The following is a 20396-nucleotide window of genomic DNA, read 5'->3' as shown; positions in this document are numbered from 1 at the left end:
ATCCCAGGGTCCTGGGAATGAGTACCACAGCAGCTCCCTGCTCAGGGAGACTGCTTCTCCCTCTGCCTGCCGCTCCCCCTGCTTGTGCTCTTTCTCTCTCTCTCTGACAACTAAATAATAAAATCTTAAAAAAAAAAAAAAAAAAAGAATGACTGGGTTAACAGTAAATCAAAGAAAAAAAAAATACAGGGAAGCAAATGAAAACAAAAACCCAGTATAGTCCAAAACCTTTGGGATGCAGCAAAGGCAGTCCTAAGAGGGAAGTATGTTGCAATACAGGCCTACCTCAAGAAGCAAGAAAAGTCTCAAATACACAACCTTTCCTTACACCTAACAGAGCTAGAAAGAGAACAACAAATAAACCCTAAAGCCAGCAGAAGAAGGGAAATAATAAAGATTAGAGCAGAAATAAATGATAAAGAACAAAACAACAACAGAAACCAGTAGAACAGATTAACAAAACTAATTGCTGGTTCTTCGAAAGAATTAATAAAATTGATAAACCCCTAGCCAGACTTACCAAAAAGAAAAGAGAAAGGACCCAAATAGATAAAATCATGAAGGAAAGAAGAGAGATCACAAGCAACACCACAGAAATGCAAACAATTATAAAAGAGTACTATGAAAAATTTTATAACAGTAAACTGGGCTATCTGGAAAAAATGGACAAATTCCTAGAAACTTACAAACTACCAAAACTGAAACAAGAATAGAAAAATTTGAACAGACCCATAACCAGCAAAGAAACTGAATCAGTTATCAAAAATCTCCCAACAAACAAAAGTCCTGAGCCAGATGGCTTCCCTGGGGAATTCTAACAGACATTTATTTTATTTATTTATTTTTTTAAAGATTTTATTCAGTTATTGGACACAGACAGCGAGAGAGGAACACAAGCAGGGGGAGTGGGAGAGGGAGAAGCAGGCTTCCCGCTGAGCAGGGAGCCCGATGTGGGGCTCGATCCCAGGACACTGGGATCATGACCTGAGCCGAAGGCAGACGCCCAACAACTGAGCCACTCAGGTGCCCTCTAACAGACATTTAAAGAAGAGTTAATACCTACTCTTCTCAAACTGCTCCAAAAAACAGAAATGGAAGGAAAACTTCCACACTCATTCTACGAAGCCAGCATTACCTTGATTCCAAAACCAGACAAAGACCCCACTAAAAGGAAAGTATAGGCCTGATGAACATGGATGCAAAAATTCTCAATAAAATACTAGCAAATTGAATTCAACAGTATATTAAAAGAATTATTCACCACAATCAAGCGGGATTTATTCTGGGACTGCAGGGGTGGTTCAATATTTGCAAATCAATCAACGCAATACACCACATTAATAAAAGAAAGGATAAGAACCATTTGATCCTGTCAACAGATACAGAAAAAGCATTTGACAAAACATAGCATCCATCCTTGATAAAAACCCTCAACAAAGGGAGAGTTGGAACATATCTCAACATCAGTAAAGGCCATATACAAAAGACCCACAGCTAATATCATTCCCAGGGAGAAACTGAGCTTTTCCTTTAGGACATCCTTGTCAGGAACAAGACAAGGATGTCCACTCTCACTATTACTATTTAACATAGTACCGGAAGCCTTAGCCTCAGCCATCAGGCAACAAAAAGAAATAAAAGGCATCCAAATCAGCAGGGAAGAAGTCAAACTTTCACTATTTGCAGATGACATAATATATGTAGAAAACCCAAAAGACTCCACCAAGAAACTGCTAGAACTAATACATGAATTCAGCAAAGTTGCAGGATATAAAATCAATATGCAGAAATCAATAAAGCAGCAGAAAAAGAAATCGAGGAATCGATCCCATTTGCAATTGCACCAAAAACAATAAGATACCTAGGAATAAACCTAACTAAAGAGGTAAAAGATCTGTTTTCTGAAAACTACACACTTATGAAAGAAATTGAAGAGGACACAAAGAAGTGGAAAAGCACTCCATGCTCATGGTTTGTAAGAACATTGTTAAAATGTCTATACTACCCATGGGTGCCTGGGTGGCTCAGATGGTTGAGCGTCTGCCTTCGGCTCAGGTCGTGATCCCAGGGTCCTGGGATCGAGTCCCGTGTCGGGCTCCCCGCTCCTTGGGAGCCTGCTTCTCCCTCTGCCTCTCTCTCTCTCTCTCTGTCTTTCATGAATAAATAAATAAAATCTTAAAAAAAAGAATGTCTATACTACCCAAAGCAAGCTACACACTTCATGCAATCCCTATCAAAATACCACCAGCATTTTTCACAAAGCTAGAACAAACAAATCCTAAAATTTGTATGGAACCACAAAAGACCCCAAAATAGTCAAAGCAATTTTGAAAAAAAAACAAAAACAAAAAACCCGAATCATGGAGGCATCATGATTCCAGATTTCAAGACATCAAGACAGTACGGTACTGGCACAAAAACAGACTCACAGATCAATGGAACAGAACAGAGAACCCAGAAATGGACCCAAACAATATGGTCAACTAATCTTTGACAAAGCAGGAAAAAGTATCCAATGGAAAAAAGTCTCTTCAACAAATGGTGTTAGGAAAACTGGACAGTGACATGCAGAAGAATGAAACTGGACCACTTTCTTAAACCATACACAAAAAGAAATTAAAAATGGATGAAAGACCTAAATGTGAGACAGGAATCCATCAAAATCCTAGATGAGAACACAGGCAGCAACCTCTGACACTGGCTGTAGCAACTTCTTACACATCGCCGGAGGCAAGGGAAACAAAAGCAAAACTGAACTATTGGGATTTGAGATAAAAAGCTTCTGCAGAGCAAAGGAAACAATCAACAAAACTAAAAGCGCAACCTACAGAATGGGAGAAGATATTTGTAAACGACATATGTGATAACAGGGTTAGTATTCAAAATCTATAAAAAATTTATCAAACTCGACACCCAAAAAATAAATAATCCAGTTAAGAAATGAGCAGAAGACATGAATAGACACTTTCCCAAAGAAGACAACCAGATGGCTTACACACATGAAACGATGCTCAACATCAATCATCATCAGGGAAATACAAATCAAAACCATGATGAGATACCACCTCACACCTGTCAGAATGGCTAAAATCAAAAGCACAAGAAAAAACAGCTGTTGGCGAGGATGTGGAGAAAGGGGAACCCTCTTGCACTGTTGGTGGGAATGCAATCTGATGCCGTCACTCGGGAGAACAGTATGGAGGCTCCTTAAAAAGTAAAGAAAATAGAACTACCCTATGATCCAGCAATTGCACTACTAGGTATTTACCCAAAGGATACAAAAATACAGATTCAAAGGGGTACAAGCACCCCTATGTTTACAGCAGCACTATCAATAATAGCCAAACTATGGAGAGTCCAAATGTCCATCAACTGATGAATGGATAAAGACGTGGTGTGTGTGTGTGTATACACACACACACACACACACACACACACACACACACACACACACATATATATACAATGGAATATTACTTGCCCATCAAAAAGAATGAAATCTTGCCATTTGCATCCATGTGGATGGAGCTAGAGCACATTATGCTAAGTGACGTAAGTCAGAGAAGACAAATACCATACGATCTCACTCATTTGTGGAATTTGAGGAGGAAAACAGATGAACATATGGGAAGGGGGGAAAAAAGAGAGGGAAACAAACTGTAAGAGACTTTTTTTTTTTCAGTGAGAGAAAAGGAATCAAAATTTACTTGAAACAACACAGAAATTTGGGCCTTTTAGTAAAAGGGCAACATAAACTCTATAATCAATAATCCAGGAACCATCTATTTATATGACTAGTATTCACAGTGATAGCCTGAAATGTAGATAAAAGACTAAATTATGTTCAGAATATTTTTTGAGAACTCAACAAGTAATGCAATCAAGGTAAATAGACATCAAGATTGTTAACTCTTGCTCTTTCTTTCTTTTTTTTTAAATTTTTTATTGTTATGTTAATCACCATATATTACATCATTTGTTTTGGTGTAGTGTTCCATGATTCATTGTTTGTTCATAACACCCAGTGCTCCATGCAGAATGTGCCCTCTTTAATACCCATCACCAGGCTAACCCATCCCCCTACCCTCCTCCCCTCTAGAAACCTGTTTGTTTTTCAGAGTCCATCATCTCTCATGCTTCGTCTCCCCCTCTGACTTACTCCCCTTCATTCTTCCTCTCCTGCTATCTTCTTCTTTTTCTTTTTTCTTAAAATATGTTGCGTTGTTTCAGAAGTACAGATCTGTGATTCAACAGTCTTACACAATTCACAGCGCTCACCGTAGCACATATCTTCCCCAATGTCTATCACCCAGCCACCCCATCCCTCCCACCCCCGACCACTCCAGCAACCCTCAGTTTGTTCCTGAGATTAAGAATTCCTCATATCAGTGAGGTCATATGATACATGTCTTTCTCTGATTGACTTATTTCACTCAGCATAACACCCTCCAGTTCCATCCACGTCGTTGCAAATGGCAAGATCTCATTCCTTTTGATGGCTGCATAATATTCCATTGTGTATATATACCACATCTTCTTTATCCATTCATCTGTCGATGGACATCTTGGCTCTTTCCCAAACTGTAAGAGACTCTTAACAACCGAGAACAAACTGAGGGTTGATGGAGGGAGGTGGGGGGGGATGGGCTAGATGGGTGATGGGCTAAATGGGTTGCAATGATCACTGGGTGTTGTATGTAAGTGATGAATCACCGAATTCTACTCCAGAAACCAATATTGCACTGTATGTTAACTAAGGAAAATTTATTTATTTAAAGATTTTATTTATTTATTCATAAGAGACAGAGAGAGAGAGGCAGAGGGAGAAGCAGGCTCCCTACTGAGCAGGGAGCCCGATGCGGAACTCGATCCCAGGACCCTGGGATTGCGACCTCAGCCAAAGCAGACGCTTAACCATCTGAGCCACCCAGGCACCCACTAAGTACAACTTAAATAAAAAAATGAAAAAGGGGCACCTGGGTGGCTCAGTCGGTTAAGCATCTGACTCTTGGTTTCAGCTCAGGTCATGATCTCAGTGTTAGGAGATCGAGTCCCATGTCGGGCTCCGCGCTCAGCATGGAGTCTGCTTCAGATTCTTTCCCTCTTCCTCTCCCTCCCCCTGCTCATGCACACTCTCTCTAAAATAAATAAATAAATAAAATCTTTGAAACAATAAAATAAAATGTGTGATGTTTTATAGGAGATTTTTAATGTACCTGTTAAAAGGAACAAAATCTAGTTGCTCAAGTGGGAACACACATATCTGATCATATCATACTACTATTTTGTGTTCTATGAGGTGGAAATGATGGTCCAAAAGACTAATACACTAAAAAATAAGCTATGAAAAAGTTAATTTCTTTTTCAGTCCTTCAGCAACTATACTGCTCAACAAATTGGGTATATTCTGATCTTCTAAACTTGTTAACATTCAATTGGGATTAGTACTAGAGGCTGACAGTCTATAAAAACAACCGATTAACTGAACTATGCCAGGTGGCATTATTAGAGTTAATGTGAGCCTCATTTTCTCTGAAATAAGTTAATGATGATTATTTCAATTCCTAAGTCTCCATTACTATAACATACTTATTTCTTACTCCTTCTTGATCAGACTTAGGGAAGATTTATAGCTTTTAAAGTTAAGCTACTTTAGGGCGCCCGGGTGGCTCTCAGTTGGTTAAGCGACTGCCTTCGGCTCAGGTCATGATCCTGGAGTCCCGGGATCGAGTCCCGCATCGGGCTCCCTGCTCGGTAGGGAGTCTGCTTCTCCCTCGGACCCTCCCCCCATCTCATGTGCTTCCTCTCTCTCTCAAATAAATAAAATCTTTAAAAAAAATTAAAAAATAAAGTTAAGCTACTTTCTGAATAGTTTCCAATCCTTTCATCTCAGTTCAGCACAGTTACTCAGTACCTTCTACATACAAAGCACTCTGGAAATCCACTGAAAAGGATGGGAAAATAAGGCAATTTCTCTCCATCCCCCAACCATAATCTAATATAAGAGAAATATATCTCCTTGAAGCAAAAGACAATGACAAGGGCTCCTACTGGAGGAGAGACACATTGGGACTGTGTTTTTAGCTGTCATACAAATGGGAAAGGTATTTCACTAAAGACATAGGATTCACTAAACAGACAGAGGAGTTGATAGTGACTGAGGCTGAAATGACTGGATGTTGACTGGATGTGAAGTGAGAAAGAGATCGACAGTGAGAATAAGGGGGAGACAGAAAATACAGGGCCACCACTGGATTTCCAGCTGGAACAACTGTGCAGACAGTAATACCTTCACTGGGAAGTTTGGGTTTGTTCCAATTTCACATGTTGAATTTCAGGAATCTGTGGGACTTACACGAGGAGATATACAATAAGGCAGCCTGATTTGGGTTGGACATATAATTAGCATGTAAGCATGTACTGGTTTTGAAGCCATGAGAGCAAATAAAAATCACCCAAGAAGGATTCTAAAACACCAAGAAGTAGAACAGAGTCTAAGAAAGAACCCTAAGGAAAAGTTTTAGAGGCAAGGGGAGTACAGAGAAAGGAGAAGAAGTAGCTAAGTAGTAGGAAGAAAACAAGGAGTATTTCAAATAAGTTTGTGGTCAAGCATGTTCAAAGCTACTGAGGGGTGAGATAAGATGAAGACTGAGAAGTTTCTAATAGATTTAACAACCAAGAGACAACAGATCAATGGAATGATGAAGGCACAGCCAGCTGGCAGTAATAATTAGGAAAGACTGGGAGAAACAGTACTGGTTACAAGGATGTGGGCTTAAGACAGGGTAATTCTAAGTACCCAAAGAGGAGACAGAAAGACTCAAGACTCAGGAGAAAGAGGAAAATGTAAGAGAGGTGGCTTCCGGAGCTCGGGAAGAGGAATTAGTCTCGGACACCTTAACACATTTAACTGCAGACAGGAATTCAAGCAAGCTGTCGTCAAGCCACAGACCAAAATTCCTATTTTCTACTAAGCAAAAACTGTCCTCCAAAATTAGCTTAGTTTTGCTTCACTCCCTTGATAGCATAAATAGCATGATGAAGGGAGACAGCAGCCAGCTTAGCTAAGCAAAAAGCATCTGACAACAGATGGGAGTGACTGCAACACATGTACCTCCTCCTGCTGTAAAAAGAAATTCTGCAGAGCAGAGACTGCTTCTTACTCATCCCAGTATTCATTGCAGCACCTAGTACATAGCCTGGGATATAACAGGTGTTCAAGAAATCTCTGCTGAATGATTTAAGCAATAGGAAGATAGAAGCAGAATGTTTCTATAAAACCACAAGACAATTCTGAGTAGCTGGCAAAAAAAAAAAAAAAAAAATCAACTCACAGCCTATACACTCAAATCAATCTCAGATAAAACAAATTCTAATTCCAACTGTGTTTTAGTCTATACCCAAAAGTATGAAGTCAAGTGAAAGGTACTCCCTTCCTGCTAAAAGCCTTAAAGATGTTAATGCTCTTTGCATTGAGTAATGTATAGAATTGTTGAATCACTATATTGTACACCTGAAACTCCTATAATACTGTATGTTAATTATATTGGAATTAAAATTTTTAAAAAATGTTAATACTCTTGGGCCCAAGAACTTTACTTCCAGGTATCTAATCTAAGAAAATGATTAGAAATGTAGACAAAGATAATATTCAACTGTGTCCACTGTAGCACTATTTATAATAATTAAAATAATAATCATAACCAAAGAAAGAAAAAAGGAAATGAATGGAGAGGAAGAAAACTAAAATAAGCTCAATGAAAGACATTAGGAGAATGATTAAGTAGTATCACAGATTACCCTATATGTTAAACCACTGGAATTTAATACTTAAAAAAAAAAGAAGTATCATAGAATAGTATTTGCCAAGTAAAATGTTTATGAGCTTCTAACAACATGGGAAAGTTTTTTAAGATCATTAAAACTTCAGGCTACCCAATTTTATATAGCCTATAAAGAATATGTACAGAACAAAACTACACAAAATAGTAACTATGGTTATCACTAAACGGGAAGAATTACGGATGGTTTTACTTCGCCCCTTTACTGTTTCACATTTTCCAATTTTAATATTGTATTATTTTCACAACCAAAAGTTTTTAAATGTTCAATTATATTGACTAGGTGGCATAATTCAGGCATAGAGCTATTTCTATCTGTTATTAGGTATAGATTACATTTTTTAAAACTTTCCAATGTGACCATATGACCATTGCTCTTTGGGGCTGTAGAACTGTTTCCTATATGTACTTACTTCCCAAATTAAATTACACATACCCAAAACTGGGCTGGGTGGCTGGGAGAACGGCATAAAACCAGACTGCATTCTAGAGCAAATTCAGCTGACTGTGAGAAGTAAAAACATTTTTAATATCAAAACTCTCGTAAATGTTAAAAAAAAAAAAAAAAGAAAAGAAAAAGCAAAAACTTGCTCCCTCCTGACACATTTCCAGGTGGAGAACTTCTCCAGAGAGTTCCTGTCCTCCCCTCCCCATTCTTACCCTGACACCTTCCACAGCTGGGCATGAACGGTTCACCCTTTCTGAGCTCTTTCCCTTGGATCTGCCCCCTACCCAAAGAAGACATTCTTACCTGCTCTGACAGAGCAAAAGACCTGAGTATTCCAAACTGCCTGTGACTAGGTAAATAAAGTGTGCCTAATTCCAGGGTGGAGATAGCACACCTACTCTACCCTGTTAACTGCTGCAGCTTTCTTCAGTGAGCTTTCCCAGTAATAAAACTATTTCTTAACATCCATTAGGATGTCTATTATCAAAACCGAACAAAAGACAGAAAATAACAAGGGTTGGCAAGGCAAGGATATGGAGAAACTGGAACCCTTCCTTCTACACTGTTGGTGGGAATGTAAAATGGTACAGCTGCTGTGGAAAACAACAATGGTGGTTCCTCAAAAAGTTAGTGTCGAGAATTATTATATGATCCAACAATTCCACTTCTGGGTATAAGCAAAAGAATGAAAGCAGGGACTCGAACAGATATTTGTTATACCAATGTTCACTGCGGCAGTATTCATAATAGCGAGAAGATGGAACAACCCAAATGGACATCAACAGATGAATGGATAAACAAAATGTGGCAAATACATGCAATCAAGTATTATTCAGTCTTAAAAAGGGAGGAAATTGACACATGCTGCAACATGTATGAAATTTGAGGACATTATGCTAAGTGAAATAAGCCAAACACAAAATGACAAATATTGTATTATTTCACTTATATGAGGTACCTAGAGTAGTCAAAATCAGAGGGACAGAAGACAGAATATCGGTTGCCAGGGGCTGAAGGCTGGGGTGGGGGACGAGGTGTTATTATTTAATGGGTACAGAGTTTTAGTTTGGGAGGATGAAAAATTCTAAAGAATAGTAGTGACAGGGGCGCCTGGGTGGTTCGGTCGGTTCAGCGTCTGCCTTTGGCTCAGGTCATGATCTCAGGGTCCTGGGATCGAGCCCTGCATCGGGCTCCCTGCTCAGCAGGGAGTCCCCTTCTCCCTCTCCTTCTGCCCCTCCTGCTCATGTGCTCTCTCACTCTCTCTCTCAAATAAATAAAATCTTAAAAAAAAAAATAGTAGTGATAGTTGCACAACAATGTGACTGTACTTAGTGACAACAGAACTGTACACCTAAAAAATAGATAGTAAATTTTACATGTCTATTTTACCACAGTTAAAAAAAAAAAAACACCTGACAATTTAATTATGTCCTGTCTGACTCCTGTGTCCTCTTTCTCAACTGGTCCTGAACTCACGATATTATTTACTGACCTCTGGAAACAACAGATATAGAGTAGAATATAAAATCGTCATGAATTTCAAAGATAATACAGAAAACTCTCATGAAAGCTGTACCAGCCACGGACTACTTTATTCTTTTTTTTTTTTTTATGTTACATTAATAACCATACATTACATCATTAGCTTTTGATGTAGTGTTCCATGATTCATTGTTTGCATATAACACCCAGTGCTCCATGCAGAACGTGCCCTCTTTAATACCCATCCCCAGGCTAACCCCTCCCCTCTAGAACCCTCAGTTTGTTTCTCAAGAGTCCACAGTCTCTCATGGTTCGTCTCCCCCTCCAATGTCCCCCGCCCTTCATTTTTCCCTTCTTACTTTTTTTTTTTTTTAACATATAATGTATTATTTGTTTCAGAGGTACAGGTCTGTGATTCAACTCACAAACTAGATTCATTTAAGGTACCTACTATCAGGAAGAGGGGAACCCGGGTGGCTCACTTGGTTAAGCCTGTGACTCTTAATTTCAACTCAGGTCATGATCTCACAACCCTGAGATCATGACCTCAGCTGAAATCCAGAGTTGGGTTCCACACTCAGCAGGGAGTCTGCTTGAGATTCTTTCTCTCCCTCTCCTTCCACCTCTCCCCAGCCCCACTCAGGCTTATGTGCACACATGTTCTCTCTCCCTCTCTCTCAAAAAAAAAAGAGAGATTATTCAGCAAGAAAGTTTGAGAAGTACAGCTGTAAAATGTTTGCCTATAAACCACCCCCCCCAAAAAATCCTATACATAATCTGATTGTTACAGACAACTAAGAAATCCCTCATGCAGATAACGGGCCAGAGCTTCAGTGATGATGGAACAGGAAAATTTCTACATGGAAAAGTAGAAAGTCACCTCTAACACCGCAAGAAAGTTAGAAAGCTGTTTATTATAATGGGAAGAATATGGCTTAGGGCCACACAGATACAGGTATGAACTCCAGTGTGACCTTGGGTAGGTAATGACATCTGGTCCTGAGTTTCCTCATCTGTAAATGGGGATAAGAGTATCTGTTGTGCAGATTTACAATGAGGAAAGAAAAAAAGAGATAATATATTTCAACCCATGTATTTTTGAAGTGTATTTCAATATGGTTAACACTCAACAAATATTGGTTCTCTCCCACTGCAGGAAGTCAATTCCTCCACAGGCAAATTCCTTTGATCTAGGCTCCTTTTCTAGATCAGTTTTCTAGATCTGGTCTTATCTTCTTAACCTGACATTTCCAGGTCAGATATGGGACCTAAAAAGCCCTAAGACCTCCACTTCTTTTATTTTAAGAAATAATTCCTGTTATTTTCCAGTGGGTACTTTGTCAAAAACGATGAAGGGTCTGAGATGTTACCCCACTTGCAAGCTAGTAAGTTAGCCCAGTTTCATGGATGCAGGCAGAAGGCATGACACTCCTGAGTCAGAGACAAGAGACTTCAGTAGCCACAGCAATAGCTCCCATCACACAGGGCAATGCAAAGAGGCCGAGAGACACCTGCACACGCAGGAGGCTGTGGTACCTCGTGTACAGGGAACCCAGATCTTTTAGTGAACAGTAAGCCTGCCTGCCTGACCTCTGTAGCAAGGAGACCTTATGTATATTATACTGGATGGTAAATAAACCTGACTTTTGCTTACAGGGAAGATACTTTATCTTCCAAGACTGTTTGCTATATAAATTTTGGGGAAAAAAAACAGTAAGGAACAAAAGAAGAATTGTCTCCCAACGAGCGTTACTGTGTATTACATTATCCAAGCCTGTCTTTGAGCCACCAGTTCCCCTCCTCAGACACAAGGACTTCTCTCAATTTCTTGTGTACTCTTCAGAGCTTTCTATGCACCTATAAGTGCACATGTACACACACAAACACACACACTTTATTTTTTAAACAAATGTTTGCAATTACACACACAGTTCCGTACCTTGCTTTTCTTTTTTTTATGGATTTTTTTTTTTTTTTTTTGGACTGAGAGAGAGAGTCCAAGCAGGGGGAGCAGTAGAGGGAGAGGAGAGGCAAACTCTCTGCTGAGTGGGGAGCCCAATGTGGGGTTCGATCCCAGGACCCCGGGGTCATGACCCGAGCCAAAGGCAGACACATTATTGACTGACTAAGCCACCCATGCGGCCCTGTACTTTGCTTTTCTCAGTTTTCTTAGGGATGGTTTCATACTGACACATATGGCTCTAACTCATTCTTAACATCTGCATAGTCATCCATTTTATGGCAGTATCATATAGTTAACCAGTCCCCCTACGAACAGAGTTTTGTTTCTAGGCTTTTATTATTACAAATAATGCTGCAACAGAGTTATACATATCTTTGTATATATTTGCTAATAGTGAAATTGCTAAGTATATTTTTTTTAGTTTTTTGGTTTTTTTTTTTTTTTAAGAGAGAGAGAGAGAGAGGGAACAAGTGGGGGAGGGGAGGGAGAGAGAGAGAGAATCTGAAGCAGTCTCCAAGCCCAGTGTGGAGCCCAACACAGGGCTTGATCTCACGACCCTGAGATCATGCCCTGAGCTAAAATCAAGAGTTGGACACTTAACCGACTGAGACACCCAGGCACCCCTGTTTTTAGTTTTACAGATATAGATATCACCAACTTGCTCTCCAAAGAGGCTACAACCATCTTTTAATGTAGAACAAGGACCTACTTCCTCACACCAGCCGAAGGCAGCATTGTTTGCCAACAAAAATAGGGTGTAGCTCTTACCCAAAAACAGGACTTTCAGACATTACTAGTAGGCTTTTCCATACCCCTTATGTTCAAAATTAAGTTTCTAAAATGTAAGTGTGAGGTAATGTTATACTGTGGAATGAGCCCATAAAAGATAGGCAGTATCTAGTTCTGATTTTCCCACTGACTACTGCCATGAGTGACCTTGGCCATATCAATCTCTCTCAGCCTCGGTTTTCTCATGTGTTAGATAACCCTTAGCCTAAAATGTGTATACATCACTCATCGCTTGAAACTCTAAAGGTTTTCCTCAACAGAAAACTGTTATTTCAAAAGTAAAATTTACAAATAAAAGCAACATTATACTTATAATTAAAAATTTTTAAAGTAGAAACCTTTTCCTGGTATCGTATCTTACTCACATAGTGATATTTACTTATCCCTCATATACTTCCAAAAGGTCTTCACAATAGCCATTTCAGTAAGACTAAGACACCACAGACCAAGAGAATATCGAGGTACTAGAGGTGTCACTGCCACCCTCCCTACCTACATCTATTCTCTCATTCCATTTTGGCATGTATCTCTCTCTGGTTTTAAACCATACTTAGTTCCCAAATACACTCAGAGTAACATTTTTGTCTGTGATAGCATAATCCAAGAAATGAGTATAAAGAAATGCATTCTTCCTTTAGACTAATTCTAAATTGAAAGTAAAAAGAAAAAACAGAAAAGCATTTTTCTTCCTTCATATTTGGATAAACAAAAAAAAAAAAGGTGACAACCACACAAGATTCAACAAGCAATGTGTGCTTTCATACATTTATTACTGGACTAAAAGAGTTCATTCTTCTTTGGAAAATTTCACATTTATGATCCAAGTAATAACAAATTCAAACACTCAAGTTTTTTTTCCCCCTGAAAGTACCTATAAATATTAATTATTAAAAAAAACAATGTAGGGGAGCCTGGGGGGTTCAGTCGTTAAGCGTCTGCCTTCAGCTCAGGTCATGATCCCAGGGTCCTGGGATCGAGCCCCGCATCAGGCTCCTTGCTCAGCGGGAAGCCTGCTTCTCCCTCTGCCACTCCCTCTGCTTGTGTTCCCTCTTTCACTGTGTCTCTGTCAAATAAATAAATAAAATCTTAAAAAAATATGCTTTTCATTTATGTTATAAATATGTGAAACATCTGCAAAACTGATAAAGAAGGTTTTTTTTGTAGAACTGATGGTACAGGCACGGGCAGCACTTTAAAAAGGCCTCTATCAAGGATAAGACAGCTGTTTCAGAAGCAACTACTGGTGGCATTTCATCTCACCATTTATACCATTCTCATTCCCTTCCTCCCCCCTTCTGCCTTTCCCCCATCTCTATCCTTTGCTCTGTCTGTCCTTTCTCTTTCCCTATTTTCCCTCTTGTTTCTTTTCTTTATCTCTCCCTCCCATCCTTTAGACTAGGGTTTCCAGCTGTGGCCAGCAGCAACCGCAGACTTCAGTTTCTCCCCTCCAGGGCCCTTCTGACCAACCTCAAGAACAGCAACAGAAGTAAATGGCAAAGGCAGACAAAACTCAAGTATAGGGAGACACTGAGTGGGGAAATTATGCTTTGTTACAAGACCTAATAAACCCAAAAGAGAATCCTTTCTTTCGCCACCAAACTAAGTTGTTCTAAAACCCAGATGGTAATGCCAAAACAGTAATGTAACTATTTAATCAGGCAATTTGGTTTTAACTTAAACCTGAGTAAGTCTAGACACAAATCATTTTATTAAGCAAAATAAAGTACAAGGGAAGATTCTCAGAGATGTTCCCTAAGTATAATTTACATCAGGAATATTCTCCACTATTTTTAAAAGCAAAAACAGAAGAGTTTAAAAAGACATAATTTCCCACAGATCTATTTGATGGACAATTTCTTCTGGAACCTAAATTATGCAATTTATCCAAAAAGGACTACAAAGACTAATTTGCATGTTCTAACATTAACCTGTTTGTATAGTGTTGATACAGTATAACTTCTATGTAAAATATTAACTCAAATGGACTGTATTTAGACCTACAGAGCAAAAATATAAAACACTAAGAAATCAGAGTATACTATAATAAACTAAATCTTTTTCCTCAAGGTTTGGTATAGTTCTCACTAGATTTTTGGAACAATATTTTATAGTTTTCAGTTACGCGCCTCTAAGTCGCCTTTCCCTTATTTTTACTAGCATCAACAGCAAACTGCAGATGAGGAAAACAAAAACTAGGGTACAGAAATATACATTCAACTTTCCTTTAACCCCTTCAGAGAAAAAAAGCAAACATTCATGACTTCTTCAAATCAAACTCAAAAAAAGTGGTCAAACCTTGAAGACAGTAAATGTTAGGTTATATTTAGGCAGATCTCCTTTCCCCATTTGCAAATAGGTACTTTTCCTTGTAACAGAGTATTCATAGTGCTAGATACCAGGTCTGATCATAAAAATTATTTTTATACCATACGTTTGTAGACTTATATCCATTTACTGAAACCCATAAATATCTGCTAATGAGGAAAAGAGATCTGCCTGTTTGTTAATGGTGCTTGGCCGGCATGGAGCCCAAAATAAGAAAAGCAGACTTGTTATATACCCCAATTTGCTTTTCAGTTCCTCCTCTGGGTAGTTCTCTTCTGTCCATTTCAATAAACAAGTGGCATATTTGCAGATTTGTAAATTTTTCTAAAAGCTGACATGAAGAATATGAAAATAATGGAAAAAAGCACATTTTATAAACTTTAAACATTTATTATGAGGGACGCCTGGGTGGTTCAGATGGTTAAGCACCTGCCTTCCGCTCAGGTCATGATCCCAGTCCCGCATCAGGCTCCCTGCTCAGTGCAGCACCTGCTTCACCCTCTCCCTCTGCCATTCCCTCTGCTTATGCTCTCTGGCTCTGTCAAATAAATAAATAAAATCTTAAAAAAAAAAAAAAACTACTATTATGAAAAAGGAACAATCCAAAATTAAGAAATCTATTTTCCTTTTAAATGGTGAGCAAAGACCACAACATATGAATATAAATTACTTTGGAAAGAAGAAAATTTAAGGCTAATCTAATAAATTTACTTCTCAGTTTTGGTTTTAAAAAGGGTCATCATGATATATTTTGCAAATGCAGCTGAGGCTCTTCTTTTTTTTTTCTTGAAAGATTTTATTTTTAAGTAATCTCTACACCTAGCATGGGGCTTGAATTCACAACCCCAAGATCAAGAATGGCATGCTCTACAAACTGAGCTAGCCAGGCACCCCTCTTCTCTTTCTGATTCTTTTTCAGATTCCTCCCAAATAAGCCTTGGGAGTCCTTACTTTTCACTGTTATGAATGTATACATTAATTTGGAACTAACACATGGTAGAGGCTATTTGCTGCATGAGTTAGAACACTAGTAAATGATGAAACCACCATGTTCTAAACTATTTATCAGTAATTATTCATTCCTTGGGGCACCTGGGTGGCTCAGTCAGTTAAGCATCTGATTCTTGATTTCAGCTCAGGTCATGGTGTCAGGGTCCTGGGATCGAGCCCTACGTGGGCTCCACACTCAGCATGGAGTTGCTTGAATTTCTCTCTCTGCCCCTCCCCCACTTGCAAGCACATGCACTCACTCTCTCTCTCAATAAAATCTTTTAAAAATAATAATTATTATTAATGGAACACCTGGGTGGCTCAGTTGGTTAAGCGTCTGCCTTTGCTCAGGTCATGATCCAGGGTCCTGGGACTGAGCCCTGCATTGGGTTCTCTGCTCAGCGGGGAGTCTGCTTCTCCCTCCCCTTCTGCCCCCCCCAACAGCTCGTGCTCTCTCTTGCTTTATCTCAAATAAATAAAATCTTTAAAAAAATAATTATTATTACTCATTCCTTTAGAGAATTTATCTACCACTATGCAAATAACTACCTAGAAATAAAAGTTCTTCCACTTACCAGCTATGTAGCCCTGGCCAATTCATTCTGACTTCCGTTTTCTTCAACTGTAAAATGGGGATAACAATGTCCTACTTTCCTCTAAGAGCTGTTGTGAGGATTAAATGTGACAAAAGAAGTGAAAACATTCTGGATACTATAAAGGCAATTATCTACCTTCCTAATGCCCCACATCTTTAAGGTCTAGCTGGATATGCAACTTAAACATTCTGGCAACTTTAGCTCAACATACCTAAAACCAAATCCATCATTTGCCTCCCCAAATCTGTTTCTTCTGTAGATTTCTCAAAGTTTCAAATCTGGATGACTGATGCCAATTTTTACTTCCTTCCTTCACTACAACCCTCCATCCAATCAATCACCAAGGTCAACCTTCCTCTAACAGTTTCCTTCTTTTCCAGCCTACTAACACCTTCCCTGTATTATCTCATGTGTAGGTCATTGCAACAGATCTCCTAGTAGCTCCTCTTATTCCCTGACAATCAGTTTCAGTCCCAAACTCTTAGCTTTAGAAACAAATTTCCAACTGCCTACTTGTCAAATCTGTCTCAACAGAAGATGACAATCTAGACTCTATTTATACTAACATCTGTAATAGGCACCTTCTTGCATGGCTCCCAATGATCCCCACCTGCTGGTTTTCACACCCTTGTGTAGGCTGACCTTTATCACTTAACTTCTAATGCATAGTGAAAAGTGATGGGACTTCACTTCCATGTTTAAGTTACAAAAGACTGTGACTTCCATCTTGATAGCATTCTCTTGCTTTCTCATTTCCTCACTCTGATGAAACATGTTGCCAAGTAGTAAGATGCTCTGTGGAGAGGCCAGGCAGCCAGGAACCAAAGGACACCACTGGCAGTCAGTTTATAAAGAACTGAGGTCTTTGTCCAACAGGTCAAAAGAACTGTATTGTGCCAAGAGCCACGAGTGAGCCAGGAAGTGAATTCTTCCCAGTTGAGCCTCAAGATGACTGTAGCCTTCTGAAAGACCCAAAACCAGTGGACCCACCTACACTTCACGACACTGTGGGATAAAAAATGTTGCTGTTTCAACACACTAAATTTTGGGGTAATTTGTAACACAAAAGTAGATAATACACTATCTCACATATTTCAAAATAAATTCAAAATAAATATATAGTTACCAAATCATTTTAAAACTACCCAAAAATAAATATTTATTAAAAAAATAACTTTCGGACAGCTGGGTGGTTCAGTTGGTTAAGCATCTGCCTTTGGCTCAGGTCATGATCCCAGGGTCCTGGGATTGAGCCCTGTGTTGGGTTCCCTGCTCATCCAGGAGTCTGCTTCTCCCTCTCCCCCTCTTTGCCCCTCCCCACACTCGCTTATGAACACACGCGTGCGCTCTCTCTCTTAAATAAATAAAAATCTTAAAAAAAAAAAACTTTCTAGGGGCGCCTGACGGGCTCAGGTGGTGGAACGTGCAACCTTTGATCTCGGGGTTGTGAGTACATGCCCCACATTGGGCATGGAAAGTACTTTAAAAAAATTTTAAAAATAAATAACCTTCTATAATTTGAAGTGAGAGGAAAAAAAGGTATGAGAGTTCCGACTGATAAAAGTTTTCCATATGCCTGAAAACATGTAAAAATTAAAACATAGCTAGGGGGGCACCTGGGTGGCTCGGTTGGTTAGGCGACTGCCTTCGGCTCGGGTCATGATCCTGGAGTCCTGGGATGGAGTCCCACATCGGGCTCCCTGCTCCGCGGGGAGTCTGCTTCTCCCTCTGACCCTCCCCCCTCATGCTCTATCTCATTCTCTCTCTCTCAAATAAATAAAATCTTAATAAAAAAAATAAAACACAGCTAGGAAAATCTTTTTACCAAGTTTAGCAAATAATTTAACTGTACAAAATTAAAATATGTTGTATATATTTATATAAAGAACTAATATAAATTTCTCTGGAACTACAGTGTAGAAATCAGTATTTAAAAAGATAAATTAAGGGCGCCTGGGTGGCTCCCTTAAGCGTCCTTAAGCATCTGCCTTCGGCTCAGGTCATGATCCCAGAGTCCTGGGATCGAGTCCCACGTCGGGCTCCCTGCTTAGCGGGAAGCCTGCTTCTCCCTCTCCCACTCCCCCTACTTGTATTCCTGCTCTCGCTGTGTCTCTCTGTCAAATAAATAAATAAAATCTTTAAAAATAAAAAAATAAAAAGATAAATTAAAGACAGTGACTCCAGGGAGGGAAACTGGGCAAGTGGGACAAGTATGTAAGGTAAGCATTTCTTATACTTCTTTTACCTGTTTAAAAAAAAAAAAGGCAACAAAATACCTTTAAAGTACTATTGGTATTAAAAATTAAGATATTAACTGACATGTAATATTTTTAAAATATACTTCAAGTATATTAACAAGAAAAATACTAAGAAAAAATTAATAGAAAAATGAATAAAACATATAAGCAGACACTTCACACAAAAAATACACATATAATTAATCATAAAAAAAAGTAACTCAAAATGGATCAGAGACCTAAATGTAAGTGCTAATATAAACTCTTAGACAAAAACAAATGCATTAACCTTTGCAGTCCTGGACTTGGCAATGGCTTCTTAAATGTGACACCAAGTATAAGCAAAAAAATTAAAAAACTGATTGGGTTTCATGAAAATTAAAAGCTTTTGTGATGTAAACAATATCATCAAGAAAGTGAAAAGCTACTCCACAGAATAGAATATATTTGCAAATCATTTATCAAGGGAAATGTATCCAGAATACATAAAAACCTCTTACAACTCTATAATAAAAAGATAAATAATCCAACTTAAAAATAGGCAAAGGATCTGAATAGATATTTCTCCAAAGAAGATATACAAATGACCAGTAAGTACATGGAAAGACGCTCAATGTTATCAGACATCAGGAAAATGCAATCCAAAGCCACAATGAGATACCATTTCACAAACCACTAGGACAGTTAAAATCAAAAAGACCAGTGCTGACAAGGATGTGAAGAAATTAAAACCCTAATACACTACTGGCAAGAATGTAAAATGGTACAGCCGCTTTAAGAGAATAGTCTGGCAGTTCCTCAAAAAGTTAAACATAAAGTTACCATATGAACCAGCAATTCCATTCTAGATATACACCCAAGAGAAATGAAAACACATGTCCACAGAAAACCTGAATGCAAATGTTCAAAGTAGCATTATTCATAATAGCCACAAAACGGAAACAACCCAAGTGTCCATCAACTGATGAATGGATAAACAAAATGTGATACATTCATATAATGGAATATTATGCAGCCATAAAAAAATGAAGTAATGATACGCGTTACAGCATTTATAAACCTTGAAAACATTACCCTAATTAATTTTCTAAGTTTGCAAAGCCAAAGCCCAGGGCCTGAATCATAGGGTCTTTACTGAATTTCACCTACTCAATAAGACATAACCAAAAATCCCCATTTTTTAATATGGGATAGTAGCAAATTAGAGGTAGACAGCTAGATGTATTGGCTCCCAAGTTCCAGAAATAGCTGAGGCCATGGAAGAGAATGAGACAGACAGAAAACATGCAGCTTAAGATGATGATGAAATATCACACCAGCTTTTTAAGGAAAAGAGCCAACCAAAGATACTGAGAAAGTAACAGTCAGAGGGATAAAGGAGAAACCAAAAGAAAGTAATAAAGTCAAGAAAAGAGGGGTGCCTGGCTGGCTCAGTTAAGTGGAGCATAACTCTTGATCTCAGGGGTTTTGAGTTATAGCCCAACGTTGGGTATAGAGATTGCTTAAAAATATCTTTAAAAAAAAAAGACAAACCCATCAAGAAAAGAGTTATAACAAATAGACTTACAGAGAAATAAATGGGAATATGAATCTAAAACAATTCATCCTTTTCACTCATATCCTTGGTGAGGATAGAGCCAACTGTCTTGAGTTGAGCAATAAATGAGGATTAAGGAAAAGGAGGCAACTGAGTGTAAATGACTTTCAAGAGGAAAGGATTAGGTT

The 20396-nt window shown here is 38.7% G+C and overlaps 1 protein-coding gene and 1 long non-coding RNA gene across 2 annotated transcripts in view; both read right to left on the bottom strand.

Moving 5' to 3' along the window:
- Window positions 1–20396, bottom strand: part of OSBPL11 (oxysterol binding protein like 11) — a 94946-nt gene that overhangs the window by 70735 nt on the left and 3815 nt on the right. The window lies entirely within an intron of this gene.
- LOC113918378 lies at window positions 13538–16504 on the bottom strand. Its single transcript, XR_003518540.1, has 3 exons — window positions 16414–16504; window positions 15084–15179; window positions 13538–13586 (listed from the first exon to the last, which is right to left on the bottom strand). It is a non-coding gene; the product is annotated as an uncharacterized LOC113918378 (long non-coding RNA).

Source organism: Zalophus californianus, chromosome 1 (assembly GCF_009762305.2).
Source record: "Zalophus californianus isolate mZalCal1 chromosome 1, mZalCal1.pri.v2, whole genome shotgun sequence".
Classification (NCBI taxonomy): Eukaryota; Metazoa; Chordata; class Mammalia; order Carnivora; family Otariidae; genus Zalophus; species Zalophus californianus.
The sequence above is the reverse complement of the archived record's forward strand: the minus strand, read 5'-3'. Positions and strand labels throughout refer to the sequence as shown.